General features: G+C 48.5%; 1 protein-coding gene across 4 annotated transcripts in view; it reads left to right on the top strand.

Annotated features, from left to right (window-relative positions):
* The window catches only part of JMJD1C (jumonji domain containing 1C), a 375,768-nt gene that overhangs the window by 185,033 nt on the left and 166,319 nt on the right, over window positions 1-24,416 (top strand). For 2 of the 4 annotated variants that reach the window (XM_075934898.1, XM_075934897.1), the window contains exon 4: window positions 22,445-22,562. The exons of the other annotated variants lie outside the window; for them this stretch is intronic. The gene's annotated coding sequence lies outside the window, so the exon portion shown is untranslated. The remainder of the gene's footprint in view (window positions 1-22,444; window positions 22,563-24,416) is intronic. 4 annotated transcript variants of the gene reach the window in all.

Raw genomic sequence — 24,416 nt, 5'->3', positions numbered from 1 at the left:
GGGGGGGGGGGGGGAGCGCACTAGCTGCGCCCCCTCCCCCCCCCCAGCAGACCAGGGAGACCCGAGCAAAGCCGCACAGGTGGAGGGACCCCGCTGCCCGTGCGGCTTTGCTCCGGTGTCCCTGGTCTGCTGAGGGGGGGGGGGGGGTCCAGCGGCTTTGCTGGACCCCACCAGCAGACCAGGGGGACAGGAGCAAAGCTGCCCAGGTGGCGGGGGTCCCACTGCCTGGGCGGCTTTGCTCCCGGGCAAACGAGCAAAGCCGCTCAGGCGGCGGCTTTGCTCGGGGGGGTCCAGCGGCTTTGCTGGACCCCCCCCAGCAGACCAGGGAGACCGGGAGAAGCTTTTCTCGCTCCGGAGGACATGGGCGGTGACCCTCCGCCCGTGAGTTCCAGGGCGAGAAAAGCCCCGTTCGTAAGTGCGGATCCGACATAAGTCGGATCCGTGTAATTCGGGGACTGCCTGTACATTAAGCCAGACAACCTAATATTAGATCAATACCACACAACAAAGATGATAAAAAAAATGGACGTTATAGGTCATAAAGTGTACACCTCGGCCACCCTGCTCCTTAGAGAAGTGAATTATACCGCCATGCTTGCGAATTATGACTATTCTAATTACTCAAAGCTTCAAGAGCTTGCCCAATACTTACCTGAACACAAGAGGCCTATTCTCCTCAACATCATGAAGGATGGCCATACAATTTCTCGCACTGCTCTGCAGTCCACAATGCAGGACACAGCTGCATGCATCACAGCTTTGGTTATCATGATGTGGAGAATATCCTGGTTCCAAGCATCAGGGGTCCTGAGGGAGTTACAGCAGAAGGTTGAAGATCTACCCTTCTATAAAACCAGTCTTTGTTGCAAAAACAGATGAAATCTTCGTTCGATGAAGGTTTCCTGTACCATCCTGAGGAACCTGGGGATGTACATGCCCCCATTTAAGAGAGCCAGATACACCAACTACCAGAGACCCACAGAGCCGGACAGACAGCAACCAAGGTATGACTTCCATAAAAAACAAAGGCCACAACGACGTAGGCCCCAACGCCAACAGCAACATCAAACAGAATCAGCTCAACCATCCACATCCAAGCAGCAAATCTGAAAGTTCAGTCAGGAGCCAGAAAGACACCTTCCTTGTGGTCACATCATCGACCAATTGTCCACAATTCAACCACTGCCTCAGCCCCTTTTTTCAACAGTGGGCTCAAATAATGTTGGAAAAATGGGTCATAGAGCTCATTCACCATGGTTACTCCATCACTTTCATTTCTTGTCCTCCTTCCCACCCTCCCACCCCATCCCTCCTCAGAGACCCCTCTCACGAGACCCTCCTCGAGCAAGGGGTGCTTCACCCCATCCGTTTAGGCATCATAGAACCAGTACCAACAGAGTTCCATGGCTGAGGTTTCTACTCAACTTATTTTCTAACAGAAAAAGAATGAAGGCTCATATTGGATTTAAGAAAGCTCAACGAATACGTCTTTTACCATCGATTCAAGATGGTGACCCTAGCAACAATAATCCCAGCATTAGATCAAGGAGATTGGCTTTCAGCTCTCAACCTTCAGGCTGCATATTTCCACATAACGATACATCCTGCCTACAGATGTTTTCTATAATTCACAGTTGATCATCATAATTATCAGTATCGAGTGCTCCCTTTTGGATTTTCAGTGGCTCCCAGAGTGTTTTCCAAAACTCTAGCTGTCGTAGCGGCCTCCCTACATCGTCAGGGAGTCAGAATATTTCCATACTTAGACAACTGTTTCGTAAAAGGCATGTCCTTCTGGGAAACAAAGGACAGGATCGAGACTACCACAAACCTCCTGTTCAGTGTTGGCTTCCATATAAACTACAAAAAGTCCATGCTCCACCCCGCTCAGGCGCTGGAGTTTATAGGCGTGCACATCAGCACTGTCGCGGCCAAAGCGGCTTTACCCACATACAGATTTGACACCTTATGCAACCTCATAGCAGTAGCACAGGTGACCCCTACCACGACAATTCGTGAATGCCTAAAAATTTTGGGGGACATGGCCGCCACAACCTATGTTATCAGGCTGGCGAGGTTCCACATGAGATGCCTTCAGTCTTGTCTAGCCACATTTTACATGCCATCCAGAAACCGAATGTCCAAGTCAGTTATACCTCTACTACAGGTCCTCAACTCCCTGCACTGGTGGATGAGTCCACACAATGTATTAACTGGAGTTCCATTCCAGCAACCTACCCCTACACTTACCATAATGACCAATACATCACTTCTGAGATGGGGTTCTCATGTGGGAACCCTCACTGCCTAAGACTAATGGTCCTTTGCAGAGCAAATCCTCCATATCAACCTTTTAGAATTGCGAGTGGCATATTCATGCCAGCATTTCCTATGATACATAGCTCGCAAGACTATCAACATCATGATGGACAACACGACTTGCATGTATTATATTTATCGACAAGGAGGTGCACGATCCCCATCCCTATGTACGGAGGCTCTCAAGCTATAGAACTGGTGCCTGCACACCAGATTACTCCTGTTGCCACCTACCTCCCAGGGGTGTTAAATGTTATAGCAGACGCCCTCTGTCGCAAGTTGTAAGACCACCATGAGTGGGAGATGGACAGGCATGCCCTCAGTTGTGTTTCACCAATGGGGTTAGCCAGACATAGACTTCTTTGTGACCAGAAACAATCGGAAATGTCTTTACTGCTCCAGAGCAGCTTTAGGGAATCACTCACTGGGTGATGCTTTCTCCATCAAATGGGATGCGCCACTCCTCTCTCCGTTCCCACCCCTTCCCATACTCCATAAAGTCATCATCAAAATCAGAACAGATTGAGCCCGCGTGATACTTATTGCACCAGCGTGGTCGAGGCAAACATGGTATTCTTACCTCAGCAGAATGACAGTGACAGGTCTATACGCTTTTCCGCCTCAACGCAATCTTCTCTCCCAGGATCACTGATTCTCCATCCCAAACCGAGCAAGCTACACCTCCATGACTGGCTCCTTCATGGCTCCAGGATGCTGACAACACCTGTTCAGAGTAAAATAAATATTAATCAACAGCAGAAGACACTCCACTTGGAAAATGTACCTCTACAAGTAGAGTAGGTTCTCTCAATGGCTCCCATGTACTCACAAATTAACCCCTGAGACTGCCCCTCTCCCCCTTCTACTGGACTATCTCTTGCACCTTAAGGAGTCGAGCCTGTCTCTAAGTACTATCCGGGCTCATGCAACTGCTATAGCAACCTTCCATCGCACCATGAAAGGAGATTCTTAGACCCAGTCACCAAAAGATTCCTCACTCGTCTACCTTTACATCCGTTCGCCCACCAGTTCCCATCAGGGACCTAAATCATGTACTTAAGAGCCTGACAAAACTGCCTTTTGAGCTCTTGGCAACCTGTTCCTGGTCATACCTATCTATGAAGATCTCCTTCCTAGTTGCAATAACTTCCAGCAGGAGAGTAGTGGCGGACCCCTTCCTTATACAATTTTCACTAAGGACAGAATCACACTCTGGCCCCACCCTAAATTCCTCCCGAAAGTTTCTTCCACATCAGCGAACCCATACACTTACCTGTGTTTTTCTCCAAGCCACATACTGATCCATGCATGCTGCTTGGCACACCCTCGACATCCACAGAGCGTTTGCATTCTACATTGATCGGACGAGGGCTTCGCAAATATCCCCTAGACTCTTCGTATCCTTCGTGGATTGATCCACTCCATCAGCCTCAGCCTGGATCAGTCTACATAAGAGATGTACTTCCTGGACACCATGGTGCAAATAAGTGATGATCACATAAACGCTACCCTATATCGAAATCCTACCGATCACTATGCCTGCCTTCATGCCTCCAGCTTCCGTCCTGGACACACCACACGATCCATTGTCTACAGCCAAGCACTAAGGTACCATCGCATATGCTCCAACCCCTCAGACAGAGACCAACACCTACAAGATCTTCACCAAGAATTCTTGAAACTACAATACCCGCACGAGGAAGTGAGGAAACAGATTATTAGAGCCAGACATGTACCCAGAAGCCTCCTACTACAAGGCAAGCCCAAGAAAGAAACCAACACTTCAGTCTCCCTGGACGCACAGTAGCAGATTTAAAGGTAGCCATCCTACAGCAAAAAAACGTCAAGACCAGACTTCAAAGAGAAACTGCTGAGCTACAGTTCGTCTGCAAATTTGATGCCATCATTTTAGGATTAAACAAAGACTGTGAATGGCTAGCCAACTACAAAAGCAGTTTCTCCTCTCTTGGTGTTCACACCTCCAGATCAGCTGCTAGAAGTGGTTCTCACCCTCCCTGACTGAATTTACCTCGTTATCTCTAGCCTTATTCTGGCCTGCATATTTATAACTGCCTCTGGAAATTTCCACTACATGCATCTGATGAAGTGGATCTTTGCCCACAAAAGCTTATGCTCAAATACATCTGTTAGTCTATAAGGTGCCACAGGAATCCTTGTCGCTTTTGCAGATCCAGACTAACACGGATACCCTCTGATACTTGACAGTTTATTCAAATAACTTACTATCAGTCTAATGCCGAAATGCATTGAAATGCTGTTCTTTATTGGCATGCTAGCATTTTTTTTTACTGTAATGGTGTTTTTGAGTATTCTGTAGACAAGTGCAACACTTGCTTGTGAATGTATTGTGAAATATATTGACAGCGATTACCATATATTGTTGCTTTACACTGGAGATAACTGACAGTAAGCTTCCTTGATCACCGTGTTAAAAATTTTTGATCGAAAGTTGTGTGATATTCTTCAGTATTAGTGTTGTGATGATGAGTGTTCTACAGTGTCACAATGAAACAAAAACTGAAGAAAAACTCAGAGATGTATGAAAACATTTGTAAAGGTTTTTCCTTTAGTCTTTTTTGAGTAGTTCATGATATTGTATAATCATAGTTTTTGATTAACTTTCCACCACCTGCAGTTTTCTTTTCTGGTTGAAAATGGAGGGTTATGAAAGTGGTTTTTGCCTTCTTCCATATTAGAATTTATATTTTGGACTATTTAATAGGACGTGTGTTAAAAGTAAATCAAATTCAGATTGAATTGTGGTTCATTTCTGCAAAATGCTACTAAATCCTTGGCTTGGTCATTATAATGAAATATAGATAGAATGTTCATATAGATAGAATGTTACCTTTTTGAAACAGAAGATTTTTTATTGATTAAAAGCATATATGATATAACTGCTTACCTAAATAAAACGAGTCACTTCTAGACATGCAATACATTTGAAATAGTATACTTTATTTCCCTTGTAAATGTGTCTTTCTTATAATACACAACATAAGGGCGGTTTCCCTATGGGATACTATCAGCTTTCAGAACACTATTTTCTGAAAGTGTCTTAAAAATGGTATGTCATAATTTTTATTAAACCTTTTTAAATTTAAGATGGATTTTTTTTGCTCTTCAGCTGATGTTTAGAAAGGTATTTTGGGCATCCCCAGAGGACAAATTCAAACCTACTTCCCCATCCTCTTCCTTTGTGCACTATTTCCTGCTGCCTTTTCCATTTCAGTTTCCTTGTGGTTCTAACTGGTAAACATCCTCTACCACAGTTTGATGGAGCATCTTCATGTGAATGTGACCCAGAACAGTGATTGAAAATGTTGTCTTCAAACTTGTGTGTGAGGTTGAAGGTAAAACTATCAACAGAAAAATGAAATGTACTATTCACACACTGTCTTGAAGTAGATGGTTTCTAGGTATTCATCTGGCTCTTTCAATTTGCTTTTTTATTTCTCTGGGTGGATAGTTGAGGTTTATAAATGCTTGATAGAGATCCTGAAGTTTCCTCTACTCCCGTCCCCTTTTATCCCTTCTCTACTTATGCTACATCGATGACATCTTTATGATCTGGACGCATCGCCAAGAAACACTGGAGACATTCCACAGAGATTTCAACAACCTACACCCCACCATCAACCTCAGCCTGGACCACTCTACCCGAGAGATCCATTTCCTGGACACCACAGTACAAATCAACAATGGAAAATTAGACACCACCCTCTACAGAAAACCCACTGACTCATACACTTACCTACATGCTTCCAGCTCCCATCCAGAACACACCATACGATCCATCATCTATAGCCCTTTGATACAACCGCATCCGTTCTAATCCCACTGGCAGAGACCAGAAACTTCAGGATCTCTACCAAGCATTTATAAACCTCAACTACCCACCCGGAGAAATAAAAAAGCAAATTGAAAGAGCCAGACGAATACCTAGAAACCATCTACTTCAAGACAGACCCAAGAAAACCAACAATAGAACACCACTTGTCATCACCTACAACCCCCAACTTAAACCTGTCCAACACATTATCAATAAACTACAGTCTATACTGGAACAGGATACCATACTCCAAGAGGCTCTGGGAGACAGACCCATAGTCTCCTATAGACAACCACCTAACCTCAAGATGATTCTTACCAACAGCCACAGCACATACCACACTAATACCAACCCTGGTACCTTCCCTTGCAACAAACCCCGTTGCCAGCTTTGTCCACATATTCATTCTGCTGATACCATTATTGGACCTAACCAAGTGAGTTATAAGATCAAGAACACATATTCCTGCGCATCCAGAAATATAATCTATGCTATCATGTGCCGAAAGTGTCCGTCGTCTATGTACATTGGACAAACATCTCAGACACTTCGCCAAAGGATCAATGCCCACAAAATAGATATTAGACAGGATCACAAAGAAAAAACAGTTTCTTGCCATTTCAACCAGAAAGGACATTGTCTCAACGACTTAATTACCTGCATCCTGCTTCAAAAGCCTTTTAAGACTGCACTTGAAAGAGAATCCTCTGAACTGTTATTCATGCTAAAATTCAACACTTTACGCCGGGGTCTTAAAGACTCTAGTTATCTTACCCATTACAAAGATAACTTCCCCAATTATCACCTCTAATATCATTAGCTCACAGATATTTACCTTCTCTCCCCCCCCCCCCCCCGCATTCCCTTTCTGTTCTGAAATTTGATTTGTCCTTTTCATATGTGTTCATTTTTTTAATTGTATCCTTTGGTATATATGGTTGTGACTTTTTTCTTCCACTATTTGATCTGAGGGAGTGGGTCTGGCCCACAAAAGCTCATCATCTAATAAACCATCTTGTTAGTCTTTAAAGTGCTACATAGTCCTGTATTCTGTTTCAGCTACACCAGACTAACACGGCTACATTTCTATCTATATTCTAATAGATCAGCCATAACCCTTAAGCACACTGTTTCTAATACAGGCACTCCCTGGGTTACGTACAAGATAGGGACTGTAGGTTTGTTCTTAAGTTGAATTTGTATGTAAGTTGGAACTGGTACATATTGTACCCCAGGTGTCCCCGATTCAGGTGCTACTGAAACTGACCAGTGGCTGACTACAGGAAGCCTGAGGCAGAGCTGCTTTGCCCCGGGCTTCCTGGAATCAGCCGCTGATCAGTTTCAGCAGCAGCTGACTTGGGGACACCTGGGGTAGAGCAGCTGGGGTGCTGCCAGATTGGTCCCCGCAGCACCGAGGTGCGGCGCTGCGGGGACCAACCCGGCAGCGCCCCAGCTGCTCTGTCCCAGGCGTCCAGATTCAGCCGCTGTTGAAACTGACCAGCAATGGCTGAATTGGACACGCCTGGGGCAGAGCAGCTGGAGTGCTGCTGGGTTGGTCTAGTAGCACTGACCCTTGGCGCGGCGGGACCAATCTGGCAGCACCCCAGCTGCTCTTGGGGAAGCCTGGAGCAGAGCAGCTGGAGTGCTGCTGGGTTGGTCCTGCAGGGCCGCTCCTCGGTGCTACTGGACCAACCCGGCAGCACCCCAGTTGCTTGACCCCAGCTGTTCCCAAGCCAGCCGCTGCTGAAACTGATCAGTGGCTGATTCCAGGAAGCCCCGGGGCAGAGCAGCTCTGCCTCAGGCTTCCTATAGTCATCTGCTGGTCAGTTTCAGTAGCGGCTGACTTGGGGACGCCTGGGGCAGAGCAGCTGGGGTGCTGCTGGGTTGGTCCAGTAGTGCCGCACCTCGGCGCTGTGGGACCAACCCGGCACCCCCCCCCAGCTGCTCTACCCCAGGGGTCCTGATTCAGCTGCTGCTGAATCTGACCAGTGGTGAGAAAAGCCTGGTCTGCTGGGGGAGGGGGAGCGCACATTAGCTGCGCCCCCTCCCAGCAGACCAGGGAGACGCAGAGAGGCTTTTCTCGCCACGGAGGATGCAGGCGGTGTGACTGCAGCGCGTCTCGGCGGTCCCGCCGCCCGCGTCCTCTGCAGCGAGAAAAGCCACTCCGTGTCTCCCTGGTCTGCTGGGGGGAAGCACCCCCTGTGCTGCCAGAGGCGGCGACAGTGGGGGAGGTACCCCGCATTAGCTGCGCGCCCCCCCGTTCGTAAATAGGGGTCCGACTTAAGTTGGATTGATGTAACCCAGGGACTGCCTGTATAATTTTCCCAATCCAGCACCAATTTGTCAAGTTGTCTGAATTGACAAATGACAAGTATGAAGCCCTGCATTAAAAAGTTCCTGTTTTTTTTATGGTTTTTGTTTTTTATAGTTGCTTCTAAGACCACAGATCATCTTCTATGAAAAATATCATGTTGCATGTTGGCTTACTTCAAAGAATACTGTAATACTCATTTTGGAAGAATGATAATTATCATATTCCCTACAGGCAGTCCCCGAGTTACGTGGATCCGACTTATGTCGGATCCGCAGTTACGAACGCGGCTTTTCTCTTCCCGGAGGGGACGGACTGCGGGACCTCGCGGTCCCGCCGCCCGTGTACTCCGGGGCGAGAGAAGCTGCTCCGCGTCTCCCTGGTCTGCAGACCAGGAAGACGCGGAGCAAAGCCGCGGAGGGGCTCAGGCAGCCCAGGTGCGCCTGGGCTGTCCCGCTGCGGGCGTGCTCCAAGGCTTTGCTCCCCGTCTCCCTGCAGACCAGGGAGATGGGGAGCAAAGCCGCGGAGCACGCCCGCAGGGGGACAGCTCAAGCGCCTGGACTGTCCCGCTGCTCGCGTGCTCTGCGGCTTTGCTCCGTGTCTCCCAGGTCAGCAGACCAGGGAGACGGAGCAAAGCCGTGGAGGACTTGGGCGTCCCCACCCCTGTCTCCCTGGTTTGCTGAGAGGGGGGTGCAGCTGGGGGGGGGTGCAGTAGGCAACCAGGCTTTTCTTGCCTAATCCTGGGGTAGAGCAGCTGGGGGCTGCCGGGTTGGTCCTGCAGCGCTGCTCCGGACCAACCCGGCAGCACCCCAGCTGCTCTGCCGCAGGAGTCCTGATTCAGCCGCTGCTGGTCAGTTTCAGCAGCGGCTGAATCAGGACGCCTGAGGCAGAGCAGCTGGGGTGCTGCTGGGTTGTTCCAGTAGCGCCGAGGAGCCGCGCTACTGGAGCAACCCAGCAGCACCCCAGCTGCTCTGCCCCAGGCGTCCCCAAGTCAGCCGCTGCTGAAACTGACCAGCGGTTGATTACAGGAAGCCCGAGGCAGATTTGCTCTGCCCCAGGCTTCCTGGAATCAGCCGCTGATCAGTTTCAGCAGCAGCTGACTTGGGGACGCCTGGGTTTCTTAAGTTGAATCTGTATGTAAGTCAGAACTGGCGTCCAGATTCAGCCGTGGTTGAAACTGATCAGTTTCAGCAGCGGCTGACGCCAGTTCCGACTTGCATAGAGATTCAACTTAAGAACAAACCTACAGTCCCTATCTTGTACGTAACCCGGGGACTGCCTGTATTTGACTTATTCAATAATTGTGCCCTGATATTTCTTGAATCTTTGCTGCCACTGATTGGATAGTAGCAACCAATAGAAACATAGCTGTGTATTTCCTGTGGAGCAGGGTATCAAATTCATTTCATATGGAGGAGCTCATCCTGCACTTTCTGCAGGTCATATTCTGCAAAAGTTATTAAAATAGAAACCATGTTCGTACTTACATTGTGTTTTAATTTTAGTGACTGCTACTACTGTAATATATACGTGCATATATTAGCTTGAACCAGTGTGTCAGCATTTGGAGTAAATAACTGGGCAGAAGCCATCTTGAATATTGAGTTCTGGTGTCTTGTCACTTAGTTGAGAAATACTTTAGATCTGTTGATATTTATAACAGAATATTTGTTGTCACAAACATGGGAAGAGTTATTGATGCAAAATACTTCCATTTGGGATAATTTGATCTCGGATACTGATAAAACTTGGGAACACCAGTTATCTGATAACTTGCCTTTCAACATGTTTCATTGCAGTTCTGTAAGTTCCATTCAGTGCTCTTCTACATGATTTCTGAAGCCAGAGAATCATTCTTGAAATTTTCTCCTTTACTGAATTTTGCCTGCATACTCTTCTGTGGATTCATCATGTTGATTTGCAGAAATGTCACAAGCGGAGGTTGGGAAAATGATCCAAGTTACTTCTCCCACAGCCGAAGTTTAATTTCAAAGGCACGCATGTTCTCATAGCATCCAGTCTACTTGGTTGCAACCTACATTCTTGTGTTAACTGAGTTCAGATACTTTGTAATATCTGCTTTAAAATAACAATCTTCACGACATGCCTATGATTCAGTGATATCTTTTTCCTGACCTATGAAAAACTGGATCTCTCTACTCCAAAGTTCTTCAATCCTGGTCTCTTAGTCATTGGATTTCATTGTGATTCAGCAGTCCACAATAAATGTCACATTCTTTCAACAGTGGGCTGAATTGCTGGCAATTGAGACCACTAAGTCAAATAAAATTAAGAGTTTTGACAACCATAGCTATAACAAGACTGACTTTCAGAGTTGTACTACAGAGAATTTTTAATGTAAAATGCAATAAATTTGCTAAACTGCTAGTTATGATTGATGTTTGCAATTTGGCCTCTTGTTCTTATGGGTCCAGCTCTATCTTTTCCAACTCATAGCCAGTGTGTTCAGAGCTTCCACCAAATTTGCTGCTGTTGTCTCATCAGTACCAGTTCTACAGGCTCTTCTGCTATACTCCTTTTCTTGCCATTACTGCAAGCTCGGACATGTCATGTCTCTGCTTTCCTCAGCTGCAAATGAAAAAGCAGCAAAGGACTTAACTTTGCCCTAGATTTACCTGTTCAAATTCTTAGCTAAATCACTGATTCTCTCATCAGTTGTATTTCTTGAAATGCTAATATTTGCAAACGCTCGCTGCTTATCTGGACATGCTATTTCTATAGCTTTCAGCATGTAGTTTTTAAAAAAATTTGCCTCAGGAAATATCTTAGATAAAAGTTAGGTCATGGTTTAGCTTAACACTAGGGTTGCTAGATGGCTGAAAGAAAAATACCGAACACTGTCCCCTCCCCCCCCCCCCCCCCCTAAAAAAAAACCAAAGCACCGGTAAAAATTTTTGGTGAAAGGAAAAAAAAAAGGGGGTGGGGGGGGGAGAACCAAAGTTGTTGGGGGGGGGGGGGGGGGTCCTCCAAGAACCTGGATCACTGCTAGGCATTACCAGGTAATCATACAAAAAAACCCACGAAAACCCCTGAACATGCTTCATCTCGGAGGGGGGAGGGGCGGAGATCTGCCAGGAAGGTAGCAGTGCTGGCTGGGAAGGAGGGGGGTACCGTGGCTGGCCAGGGGAGATGGCGGGGGGGGGGACAACGGGAAGCAGGGCTGGTTGTGGAGGGGGGGAGGAGTTGGGTGGAACAGGGCTGGCCGCGAGATATCGTGGAGGGTGACTGGCTGGAAAGGGACGGGGATGGCCAGGAGTAAGGGGGGGGGGGCGGGAAACACATCTGGGAGTGATTGGGGGTTGTGAGGGTGGCCAGGAGGAAGGGGGAGGATGTGGCAGGGGGCCAGGAGGAAGGGGGGGGGCAGGAAGCACAGCTGGGGGGGGGGCGGGGAGAGGTACAGCGGTGCTGGCTGGGGGAGAAAAGGAAGAGGAATGGGCCGGCGGTAAGCAGAGCTGGTGGGGTGCAGATGGGGTGTCCGGGAAAGATCAGGAACAGAAGTGGGGGAGAACTGGCCAGCCGGGAATGGGAGGGGGTAAGCAAATTGGCCGGCTGGGAGCCAGACTGACCTGGGCACTTGCTGCCTGTCCCCTGCAGGCTCCCGGCGATACACAAACGAGGAGGAGGCTTCCCATCCTCCTCACACTCAACCAATTGAGGGCTCCCGGCAGCAGTCACAGCCCCGCCTCCCAGCTGGGACTCCCAGCCGCTCTTTCCGCCCATGCCAGGCTTCTGTTCGGGGCGCAGCTGGGAAAATCAGAAAATACCAGACATTGCATATGTCTGGTATTTTCTGATTTTTTTACTGGACAAAGTGTGGAAATACCAGACATTCCAGAACAATACCGGACACTTGGCAACCCTACTTACCACCACCACATGATTGTTGAGCATTAATAAGTACTGATTGCTGCTTTTATATAGAATGTGCTAATTAAGATTTATCTTCCCATAACTTTCCTATGTACTTACCGTATTTCTTAGCATGGTTGGCTTCATTGTGTCTTTAAATGTTGTTTTCTTTTTCCACAGCTAACTCTTTCTTACCTGTCAAGCACCTGCGATTTCCATTCAGGTCCACAAATAAATAGGAAATTCATTTCTCTTGAAACACATGACATTCTTGATCTACTTTTCTCTTTTTGTGACTTGTCATGAGCTGAATAAACAAATAGGAAAGGGAAAGGCAGAACAAGGGGTATCCCCTCTTCTTTTTTAAAATATTTATTTAAAGAAGAGTCTGGTCTACCACCTGCAATAAGTATCCATTGTCTCAACTGAAATTTTCTTTTCTTCAATTTGGCAGCTCGGGTATTCCTCCCCAGCCACTGGGTTAGTGCCACTTCCCCTCACCTGGACCCATCTCATCTCAGCTTCTGCCAGATTTACGCCTACAGCACTTCTTAAATGCAACCAACCTATTCTGCACCTGCGTGTGAGGCTTTGCTGGATTGCTTCACCAGAATTCGAACTACAGGCATACACCATGTAGAGCTTACCAGTGTGTTGCACTCTAACTCCCTATGTTCCTTGCTGGTGCATACTAAATTTTGTCTCGTTTGCAGTGATGTAATTTTATTTTAAACAGGAGTGCATCAGTGCATGCTAATAGGGTTAATATTGGGAACTTCGATCACCACGTGGTACAGACTCCAAGGATATGTTAACAAGTCTGAAGATCAAAAGTTTGCCACTACAATTTCACTACTATTTTGCTTCAGCAGTAGGCACATGAATTCACATCACGTCTCTCTCCCCTCCACCCCCTTTTTTATACCATCAGAGGTTTGATTCTATAGCATTAATTTGACTATATAGCCAAGAGTTTCAGTCTGAAGGATTTCCTGCCCTCTGGCTAAGGTAAGACATAAAGGGAGAATAAATCTTTGAGAGTGATTATCTGACAGTCTCCCATGGGGTCCAGAAAGTTTTGAGGTCTAAAGGAATATAATTTCTCAGGGAAGCTAACACATACGGTGAAACAAAATGATCAGCAGCAATCAGCGTGTGATTTCGTTTTAGATGAGAACTGGACCCTTAAACATAACTTTGTCTTCCTGTTTGAGTCAGAATTGTTGCTTCCACCAATTCTGCTGGCTTTTTCTTATAGTCTAGTCAATAAGACTTTTATCTTATCAAGGCTCAGCTTCACCCAGAGAGCTGTCATTCAAATCTCGGTCCTTACTGAATGCTGAGGGAAGCCTAACAACTTCACTATCCAAAAGTGTGATTTAGAAGACCTGGAGGTGAAGGCACATTACAGCTTGCACTACCTCAGTATCTTCACGAATAGCCTCATATACATATTGAAGAGGAGAAGCAATGAAAAAGAAACTTGTGGAAATCCACATGAAGTAAATGTATAATTGTTTAATACTATCCTCAGGACCTCTTGAGGAAAAAGTGGAGCCACTCAGGAACAAGTGCATGTTTCCCAATTAATGTCAGAACACGTATGAACAATAGCATGTGACCAGTGTTTGCAAAGGCAGATGATAAAAATAGAATTGGCAAAACACTAAAGGAGATTATTCTTAACCATAGAAGATGACTGCAATCACTGAATCAATGCCATAATAACCTTGCCAGGGAATCACAAAATCTCAGAACTTAAGGCAACTCTGGCAATGCCTGAACAGAGCCTTCTTTTTAATACTTCAGGCCGAGTTAGTCTGTACAGGATAAACTTAAAAAGCAACAAATGGTCTAGTAGCACTTTCTAAACTAACAAAACATGTAGATGCTGGTATGAGCTTTCATGGGCACAGCCCACTTCTCCAGATGACCAGACTTTTTCTTTTTAATAATCTTCCAGTAAAATGGGTAATTCAGGACTGAACAATAAGATGATGCTCTCTGCACTAAGAGATGGGTTCCTGAAGAAATGCTTTCACAAACTGTTCTTTAATAAATCTTGGCATCTGTTCCTCTGTGATGGGGCCCCACAGCCCTGCACTGGAGTCCCCACAGCAGGTGCCCTATTCGGGTGGCGGGGAGGTGCATACTGGCATTGTGCCGGGTGTACGCGGGCCATGGACCATCTGGCGGCCTCAGGCGTGGTGGCTGCAGCACGGACACTGTGGGAGGGGCGGAGCGATCCGGTGACGTCAATATAACCCCCCCTCCGGCGCTTGATGCGGTGGGAGTTTTAAACGCCGCTCCGCCGCTTTTCGGGGGGGAGGGGCGCGCGGAGAGACAAATGCCGGAGAGCAAAGTCCTTGACGAGCAAGGGCACGAACTGGCAGTTGCAGAGGGCAGGCTGGTCTGGGCACCCATGGAGCAACGGGGACCAGAAGCCCGCCCAGAACAGCGAGTGGCTGGCCCACGGAGGGCCGGGTAAGCAGCAGCAGCAAGGGAGGGGAGCTGTACCGGAGAGGAAGTAGCCCAGGGCTGGGCCATATAATTCCTCCCTCCTCCCCCCGTGGATTGGAAGGTTTCGGCAGGATGCCGCTGCCAGCCAGACCCGGACTAAAAACCTGTGCCCCAACCCCCTCTCTCTTCTCCCTCCCTCTCCCCCGGAGTAGCTAAGAAGAAAGCACCTGAGAGAGTGAGCAAGAGGCATTTAGGGCCTACATCGCTGGGGGGTCTGATGGGAAAGATGAATCACGATGGGCAGAGATAAGGGCGCAGAACTAGGTGATGTCAGACTAAGCCGTCTGTGCTCGAATGCCCTGATCAAACCCCAGAAGGGGTGGAGCCCAGGCTGTGTGGGCACTGTCGGAGGGCAGCGACCTGAATCAACTCGCGCCACCCGCCCTCTGAGCCGATTCCCCAAAAATTGATGGCAGGCGGCGCTGTAGGGGGAGTCCCAACCCTTACACCCTCCCAAAGTGAGGTAATGACAAACTCTTCTAATTAGCATCTCTCTGCATTATGTTCTCCAATGATGACATAGGTCCAGTTTGCATGTCATAACTCAGTACCCCCAAGTGCTGATAGACCCTTAATGATGGATGCTGACTGAAATTACAACAGGAAATATTATGCTATCACCAGACATATTACTTATATCATGGATGAGCTCCAAGCCCATTCAGATACTGGAATTCTTACCCGAAATAGACTGGAAATTCCTCACCGCATTTTGTAGTTGATTCTGAAACTAAGTATAGACAATGAAGAATCACGAAGTTGTTCACTACCCAGAATGTGCTTCCATTGGTTTGGATTTGAAGATGAATGCAGTAAATACCGTTTCTTTACCCTTGAGCATAACCATGGTATAATATTCTCTTAGCTGAGACTGTCCTAAGCAGAACACAAACATTTCGCTTTCATTGTAGTTGAACAGATTAGCATTATGTTGCAGAATCCTACAGGCTTTTGTAGCCGAAAAAGGTGGTGTTTGATGAGTTGTGCATGGCAGTTTCTTAAAACTGCTTGAACACATCTAGCAAACACACCACACAATTAACACCTATCAATGCATCTTTGGGCTTTCAATTTAGAAAATATTTTTACAGACCAAGCTAAGTTTGTGACTTAGAATATTTCTCTAGTGTTGGGGAAGTTGAGTTGAAACAATTCTTCCAAACTTACTGCCTCACTGCAAGTGTGAAAACTAGCTCTAGATTGTATTATGACATAGCCATAATAAGTGCATGTCAGTGGGTCCTTTTTTGGAGTTATGTAATGAGGGCAGAATATTCATTTTAATCTTTATAAGCTAAGTTTTAAGATCTTCGAGTTGCAGTCAGAAGCTTGAAATAGGACTCAAGGGTAACTAATGCTGGCATATCTGTCTGATTCTGCAGACAGCCTGAAATCATAGCTCTGAAATATGTGAACTGACAATACTATGGTATATCACTGTGAGGCTTTGTCTATACTGCAGGGTTTTTGAGCAAGAAGCTTTTTGCAGAAGAGTTCTTGTGCAAAAACTTCTTGCTCAAAAGCACGTCCAGACCTCAAAGTGCATCACTATTGGACACTCTCCTGCATATAAAGCCCCCCAGAACAGGTTCTAGCCGAGCTAGAGGTCACCATTCGCTCTTGTGTGCTGTTGCCGGAGCCCTCCAGAGATGCGTGCTTAAAGGGACACCCCTGGACAGCCGTTTCTCTGTTTCTGCTGCCTGCTTGCTAGCCTGTTTGGCAAAGCAAAGCTTCAGCAGCGTCTGCTGTGTTTGCCCGGTGCTTTTTTGGGGATGACGCAGCTTTTGTCTTTTCTGCCCTGTGCGCTCTAGTACCGGAGCTGCCCCTGGGCATGCGACGGACCCCCTTCCCCAGGGCCATGCTGTACTCCCTGCAGTGCCTGCTTCAAGCAGCAGTCCTATTCCAGCTGGAGCTGGACCCTGAGATCCTGATGATCAGCCTCTGTCTGGCTGCGAGTGCTCCGCTCTGGCTGCCCCAGCCCACCATACCCAGAAGATTTTGGAGGCTGGAGACCAGCTTGTGTTGATGGGACTAGCTGGTTCTGGAGTGTTGGGATGACCAGCAATGGGTGCAGAACTTCTGCATGCGGAAGGCCACCTTCCAGGATCTCTGTGCCTGGCTTGCCTCTTCCCTCCAATGACGTGACACCCACCTGCGGCCTGCCATCCCATTCCAGAAGCGGGTAGCCCTCATGCTGTGGAAGTTGGCCACCCCAGATAGCTATTGCTCTTGGTGTCTAACCAGTTTGGGGGTGGAGAAGTCCACTGTCAGGGCTGTCCTGATGCAGGTAAGGAGATCACGGGCTGCAGCCCCTGCATGGAGGGAGGGGGTGTTGCATAAGGTGAACCCTCAGGACAGGGGGCCTAGGGACTGGACGCGGTGGACTGGGGGTGGGGTGAATGGCCTGGCCCCAGGGGCTGGTGCCTTCTCACCTTCACATTGGCCTGGTCCGGGGGATGGGGTGGCTGGGGAGGGAGGCTGTCTGAACTGGGAGGACTCATGGGGTGGCTTTCGGAGCCCCCTCGGGTGCAAGGACCTCATCAGGGTTTGGCGTGTCTGGAGACCCCATGGGGTGGGCAGGAGAGGTGGCTGGAGTGGGGTGAGGGTCGGCGGGGGGGTAACAGGAGGGGCCGTAGGTAGGACTGGGGGAGGAGGCATGGCCATGGGGAAGGGAGGGAGCAGAGGTATGGCCTGGGAAGGGAGGAGAGGCATGACAGAGTGGGCAAGATGGGTGGGCAGAAGGGTGAAAGGGAGGAGCAGTGGCAGCAGGCAACTGTTCCCCCATGTGGGACAGGATGCCGCACATGATGTCGCAGTGCGTCATGAGGTCACTCCAGCCTGGTGCCGTTGCTCCAGGTCGGTGTTCAGCCTGCGCGACGGTGGCATTGATGTCACGCATCACCCCGATGTGCTGGTGCATCAGCTCCTCCCTCCCCGGCCTGACTCCCCCAGACTGTGGCAGGTTGCTGCGGTGGCATAGCACAGCTCTTGGTCCCAGCTGGTCTGGCTGTGGAGAAGACACAAGAGGGAGAGGCCGTCAGTCCTCTTTGCACACACATTCCGTATAGTTGTGCCCTCCAGTGGGAGCGGAGACCACACCAGTCTGCAGCCTGCAGGAGGGGGATATCTCGGGTGCAAGGCCATGTGTGTCACAGGGGCCCCAAGGTGGCCTGAAGACTGCTGCTCGCCTCCTGCCCTGTGCACAAAACACCATGGCCAGGCAGGCAAGGGAAGTATATGGCCAGAGTGGGATCCCCTGATGAGTGGCAAAGCCATGTGCAGCCTGCTTCTCCCTGAGGTGTGCACATACAGCTGCAGCTTGCTGGGCTGTGGGTATGAGCAGTTGATTCCTCTCACGTGCAGGCATGCCTGTGTGCTGTGTACAGCACTACAGGGCATGTGTGGGGTCGTGCCTTCACCCTTGCGACTAGCCTGCTTGCAGCTGGGTGTGTCCCTCCTCCCCCCGGGGGCAGGACTTGTGTAGCCACGCATGAGGCTGTCAGCAGGCTCCCTGGCATTTGAGAAGCTGGCTGCTGTGGCCGTGTGCTGCACCCTCCCGCTGCATTTAGTTGCACGTGCACAGATTGCAGCACTATGTGCTGGCCTAGCAGCCTGCGTGACACTGTGCCCCCCACCCCCTGTGCGGCCACCTCCCCTGCCGTGTGTGTGTTTGTGTGCGCCAACGTACCTGAAGATCCCTCCCAAGCCACCTCGGAGGCCTGGGAGATGTCCAAGCTGGCAGGGACTGACTGGCTCCAGGGACAGGGTGACAGTCCTACTGTCCTGGTCCTCCTCTGTCAGGGGCTGGACCTGCCTCTCCATCTTCTCCGGCTCGGTGACAAGCTCTGGGTGCAGGACTATGGGCTGTTCCAGGCTGGAGTCCACCATGATGGAGGGGGAAAAGGGTTCCCCCTCCCCAGGATTGGGTGGCGCTCCCTGAAGTAGGAGCAGGTGTGGGGTCCTGCTGTGAGTGAATCCTCCACTCCATTGCCCTTCCATGTCCCTGATGGAGTTCCTTCACCTTTGCCCAGACCTGTTCCATAGTCCAGGCAGGGTGACCTCGCTCCTTCAGGGACGTGGCCATGTGGGAGTAGATCTTGGCATTTCACCTCTTTGACTTGGGTTCCTGGAGCAGTGACTCCTCCCCCCACAATTCCAGGAGGGTCACGATTTCTGCACCTGACCAGGCTGGTGCACGGTGCTTGCTACCCCGGGGGGGGGGGGGAGGGGCGGAGAGTCCTGGAAGCCCTGTGGCTGCTCTCTGGCAGGGCCACTGGGGGTCTCAGGCACCTGCTTTCTCTGCCATTTCTCTGACAGAGAGACACGTGGCCAAGGCAACTGCTGTGGGCAAGCTTCCTGCCACAATGCTTGTGAAGGGTGCCTGCAGCTTTAAGAGGGGCCAGCAGACAGGAACAAGAGAGTTGCGATTGCCTACTATGGAGCGTCCAAGAGGCCACCTGTGTTTTTTCCTGGAGGCCAGTTCTTGTGCAAAAATCCCTCTGGAGTGTCCACGCTTCCTTTTTGTGCAAGACTTTTATAGCGCAAAAAGGAGTTATTCCTCGTGGGGAGAGGAATAACTCTACCACAAAAACGCTTGAGGTGTGGACACTTGGCTAGTTTTTGCAGAAAAACTGCCGTTTTTGCGCAAAAGCCTTGTAGTGTAGACATAGCATAACAGAAGACTCCATAGAGTCTTCTCACCTAAGCCAAATGTTGTAGTATGTGCGCCATTCACAAAGTGAGGTGAAGTTAACATCCCAAAAATGCTCTTACTGAGACAGACCAATGTATGCCTGTCTTCCAATCACAGCTGATGCTGGATACTTCAGAGGGAGTGCACAGTACAGGGCAATTATTGAGCGATCCATCCCCTGTCATTCAGTCCCAGCTTTAGAGGCTTAGGGACACCAATTACATGAGGTCATGTTCCTGACCAGCTTAGTTAATAGCTACGGATAGCGCCATCTTTTGTGACCTAACCTAATTATTTTTTGAACTCCGTTATGCATGTGGCCCTCACAATGAAAGTTCCACTGGTTGATAATGCATTGTGTGAAAATGTATTTTCCTTTGTTTTTTTTAAACGCGCTGTCTATCAGTTGAATTTACAGCCCCTTGTTCTTGTATGTGACCGGATAAATAAATAAAACTTCCTTTTTCACATTCTCTACCACATCTAAGTTCTCTTCTTTAAAATGAACAGTCCCAGTCTTTTTAATCTTCTCTCATATAGAATTTGTTCTATATTCCTAATTACTTTTGTTGCCTTTCTCTGTGCTTTTTTCAATTTTAAAATATGGAACAACCCAGAACTACATTCAGAATTCGTGGTGGATGGGAATACCATGGATTTATATAGTGGCATTGTGTTTTCTGTCTTATTTTCTTTCCTTTTCTTAATGGCTCCTAATAGTCTGTTGGCCTTTTTTTTTTACCGTAAAAATGGGGATATACTTTCAGAGAACTATCCATGATGACACCAAGACTATTTTGTTTTAGTGGTAAGAGCTAAGCTGTTGGGAGTGAGGTTTGGGATTGTTTGTTTTTATGCAGTTGCCCCAAAAATGTTCATCACTGTGCCCCTTGCTTGCCTTGGCTCTGCTCCTTGTGTCACGTTTTGTTATGTCTTACCGTACACAGCACAATATTCTTCTCCACAGTAGGTAGATATCAGTGGAGCGGCAGTTTGGGCTTCCCCGCGGCGGCCCGGCTCAGCGGCGCAGAACTCAGCCGAGTGCCACGGCGGGAGGTGAAAGGGGGCGGGCCGGTGATGTGCGGCGTGATAGTGGCTCCAGGTCCCACCCCCTGCCGTGAATGTCACCGTCCCGCCCCCCTTGCCGAGTGCCATGGCGGAAGGCGAAGAGTGGCGGGGCCTGGACGAGTGTGCATCCCCAACAGAGACAGAGGAAAGCAGAGAGACAGTGAGAGGCAGCAGGAGGAGAAGAGAAAGAAAGAGACGGAGTGGAGAGAGTGAGAGGGAGGAGGAGAAGAGAAAAGGAGAGTGAGAGACAGGAGTGGGGAGAAGAGAAAGAGAGAGACGGAGAGAGATGAGAGAGAGGGGGGAGGCAGGAGGAGGAGGAGAGAGAGAGATGGAGCAAGAGACCGGAGGCTCAGGAGAGAAGATGGACGTGGAGGAGAGACATGAAAATCCCGTCTTATGATGGGCTAACTGGCTAGTTTGAAAGAGTTTGTCTGTCTGTCTGTCTGTCCATCTATTGTCCATTTGTTCAAGAACTCCTCCTAAACGGGAAGAGCTAGGGCCACCACATTTGATATCCAACTTCCTCTTACCATAACCTAAAGCAAGGTCAGGGTTTCATTGTTCCAGGACAATGGGATGTTCATGTAATTGTGATTGTATCTCAAATGGAAAGGGAGGAGCGTGATAGCAGCAACAGTTATACTCATGAATGACTGCAGGAGGGCAGAAAGCATGGGGACGGTTATACTCCAGAAGGGAACAGCCATTGGGTGGGCAGCTCACCCCACACATATCCACCTTCGGCTGGTACAAGGGAGCAGCCAGCAGCTGCTCCTAACCCCTGCCTTGAGAACTTCCCATTCCTGCAGCCTCCCCCTTGCCCTGAGCCCCTCCTGTACCCTCATGTCCTGAGACCCCCACATCTTTAAACCTCTGCCCAGACTCCTGCACCCCCTACACCCTCAGCTTTCCTGCCTTGCAGGACGCAAGCAACCGGGTAAGTTTTTTTTTTTTAACCCTGTTTGTTTCATGTGTTAAAGTACCATTTACCCTCTTTGATCTGAATATTTAGCCAAACTTCAAGGGCCTGTGGGTTGCTTTTCTTAGGGGAAATTAATGAAGAAGACAGTGTGTCTTCGATGCAAACCTGTTTCTGAAAACAGAAGGATCAAACAGGAGAGAGTTCTTTGCTCACAGCCCCAAGTTCCTTTCAGCCAAAACTCTGACCTAAGGTTCTCTCTTTAGACTGGTCTGAGAACCATGTTCTCAGTATTTCTTCAGGTTGTGTCCGGCTTTCTTTTTCATCTGTTTCTTTGATGTTTCTTGCTTCTCTTACTCTCATTCACGGCCTCTCCCCTCATCCCCCCACTGCATCTGCTAAATGTAATATCCATCCAAGCCACACTCACACAATTCATATTCCCGAGTTACTACAAAAATATTTAGTTGGGGTAGTGTTATATACCTGTACTATGGTGGGGAGGGAGACTTTTACATTTATCAGCTTCAGTGATGTTTGTCACCATGCAAGGACATCCTGCAGATTAATATACAGGATCCAACGAAGTAATTCTAAAGAGAAAGATGAAATTCATTTTATCATTTATTACATTGTCTTGTAGAATTCCAGGAGACATATGCCTGTTCTTTAAAGACAATTGTATTTTTTTTTTTAAACAGTAACACAATATGTAGACAAGCAAGGATCTGAACTGTTGAAACACAAAATTACCATCTTGGAGTTAAGGAGGAGTCTACAAATGGGAAAAACCTGCCTTATTTAGAAGAATCATAGTTATAAGAAACATTATTTAAATACTTGCTGAAGTTTTAAGTTTATTTTCAACAACTTGTCTTGTTCTCTTTATAGAATGCTGTAAAGAGTCAGATCTCATGATTTTGAATTACATGATGGGAGTGAATGTGAGAATCTGTATTATAATTTGAAGATTGTTTCTTCTTCGAGTGCTTGCACATGTCCGTTCAAGGTAGGTGTGTGTGCTCACCACATGTACCAGAGCTGGAAGATTTTCTCTCAGCAGTATCCATAGGGGACCAGCTCCCACGCCCCTTGGAGTGGCATGCATATGCTGTGCTATCTAGGGCACTGTTGAATAGCAAAGTTTGAGTGTAAATGACTAACCATTTACCAATAAGCAGATGCTTAGCAGTTAATAATGTTGGTTACACTCAGCGAAGCCTCCTTTCTGGGAGCTGGGTGGGCAAGGGCTGAGGAGGAGGCTTCACTGATGGCTCTACTCATGGGGAGGGGCTTTACTGCCACAGCAGAGCCTCCTCCTTGAGAGCAGAGCAAGTGGTCAAGGGTTGCCACCTCTGCTCTTGGGGAGGTGGCTTCACTATGGCAGCAAAGTCTCCTCTCTGGGAGCTGGCGGACAAGAGCTTCCCGCTCCATTCCTGGGAAGGAGGCTTCACTGAGGAAACAAAGCCCCCTCCCCGAGAGCTGGGCCAGCAGGAACTCATGGCTCTATTCCCAGGGAGGCTTCGCTGTGGGCTGTGCAGAATAAAGCTAAGCCAAGGGTTATACTGTACAGCCTACAGCGTGGGTAACCATAAAACTGTTTACATAGTTATCCTATTACTCGATCTTTAACATCCCTACTGCCAGAACCTTCTTCCCTCAGTTCCTTCTGTCCACCAGCGGTAGTGGTGGAACTACTTGCGATAGTCCTTGCTGTCGTTCCTTTACTGTTAATTGTTGGTTTTTTTCACCTGTAAATAGTTCCCTCTCAGTTAATATTGTTAGTAGGATAGTTGACATAGGGACGTAGCCTGGGGATGAGGGATGTCCCCATCCCTTGGCTTTAAGGTATGTGTTCGTTGCTGCAGGCGTATGCCAATCAGCGACACAGACAGCGAGTGCTTCTGGTACTTAGAAGAGGCCTACCTTAGTGGGAAGTGCTGGATTTGTTGGTCTCTCCGGCCGTGGACTAAAAAGGACAGAGTGATCTGCTTACAGACTCGACTAATGAAGTCAGCCCTTGCTCCGCAAGACTAGCACTCGAACTTAGCACTGAGCACCAGCTCTTTGGTGCATAATGTTCCCTCTGGCGCTGTCAGCTAGTCAGCACCTGTCTTTGTCCCTGACCCCATGCAAAAAACCTAAGACAGGCCAAGACAAGGCTCCAGGCCCACATAAGGAAAGTCCAAACAGGGAATGGACTTGGATCGCACATCCAGCACTGCTTCTCCCAAGGTAGAGGACAAGAGTTCCTCTCGCTCCCTACCACCTATCCATAACATTCACATGCCATCAACCCTGGGGGCTTTCTAGTTTGCCCAGGACATCATTTTGATGTCGGTGCTGCCAACAATGGTTGTTACAGGGCCACACAATGGGAAAGCTGTTGTTTGACCCTCCACAGTCTAAGCGGACAGAAGGACCATCCATAGCTCTGCACAGTCTACAGCTGATGCAATGGGATTTGGTGCCTCAAGACAGTGCTCACTGGAGGCTGGGTGTAGACCTGTGGAGGCATGTAGCCCCCTGGTAGTCACGGCACGATAAGTTCAGCTGTTGCCCGTGGTCTAGCTACTGCTTGAGAGACTGATTGTCCTCTATGTGATGGTACTCAGCTGCTTCCATTCACTGGTACCCCATTTTCTGAGGCATGCATTGGCTGAGTATAGGTGCTCCAGATCTTCCTCAGGGTTCAGATGCTCCCCACTGTCTCTGTGAGCAGTTTTATCGTAGAGCTGTCGGTGCTAAGCAGAAGGGAGTACACACTCACTATAATGGTCGTTGGGTCTGCGAGCTGTCTGAGCCCTACTCTTTTCAGCAATCATGGACGTTGGTACCTGCTTCGTTGACAGTCTGTGATGCC

Source organism: Pelodiscus sinensis, chromosome 8, assembly GCF_049634645.1.
Source record: "Pelodiscus sinensis isolate JC-2024 chromosome 8, ASM4963464v1, whole genome shotgun sequence".
NCBI lineage: Eukaryota > Metazoa > Chordata > Testudines > Trionychidae > Pelodiscus > Pelodiscus sinensis.
Note: the sequence above shows the minus strand (reverse complement) of the source record. Positions and strands in the feature narration are given on the sequence as shown.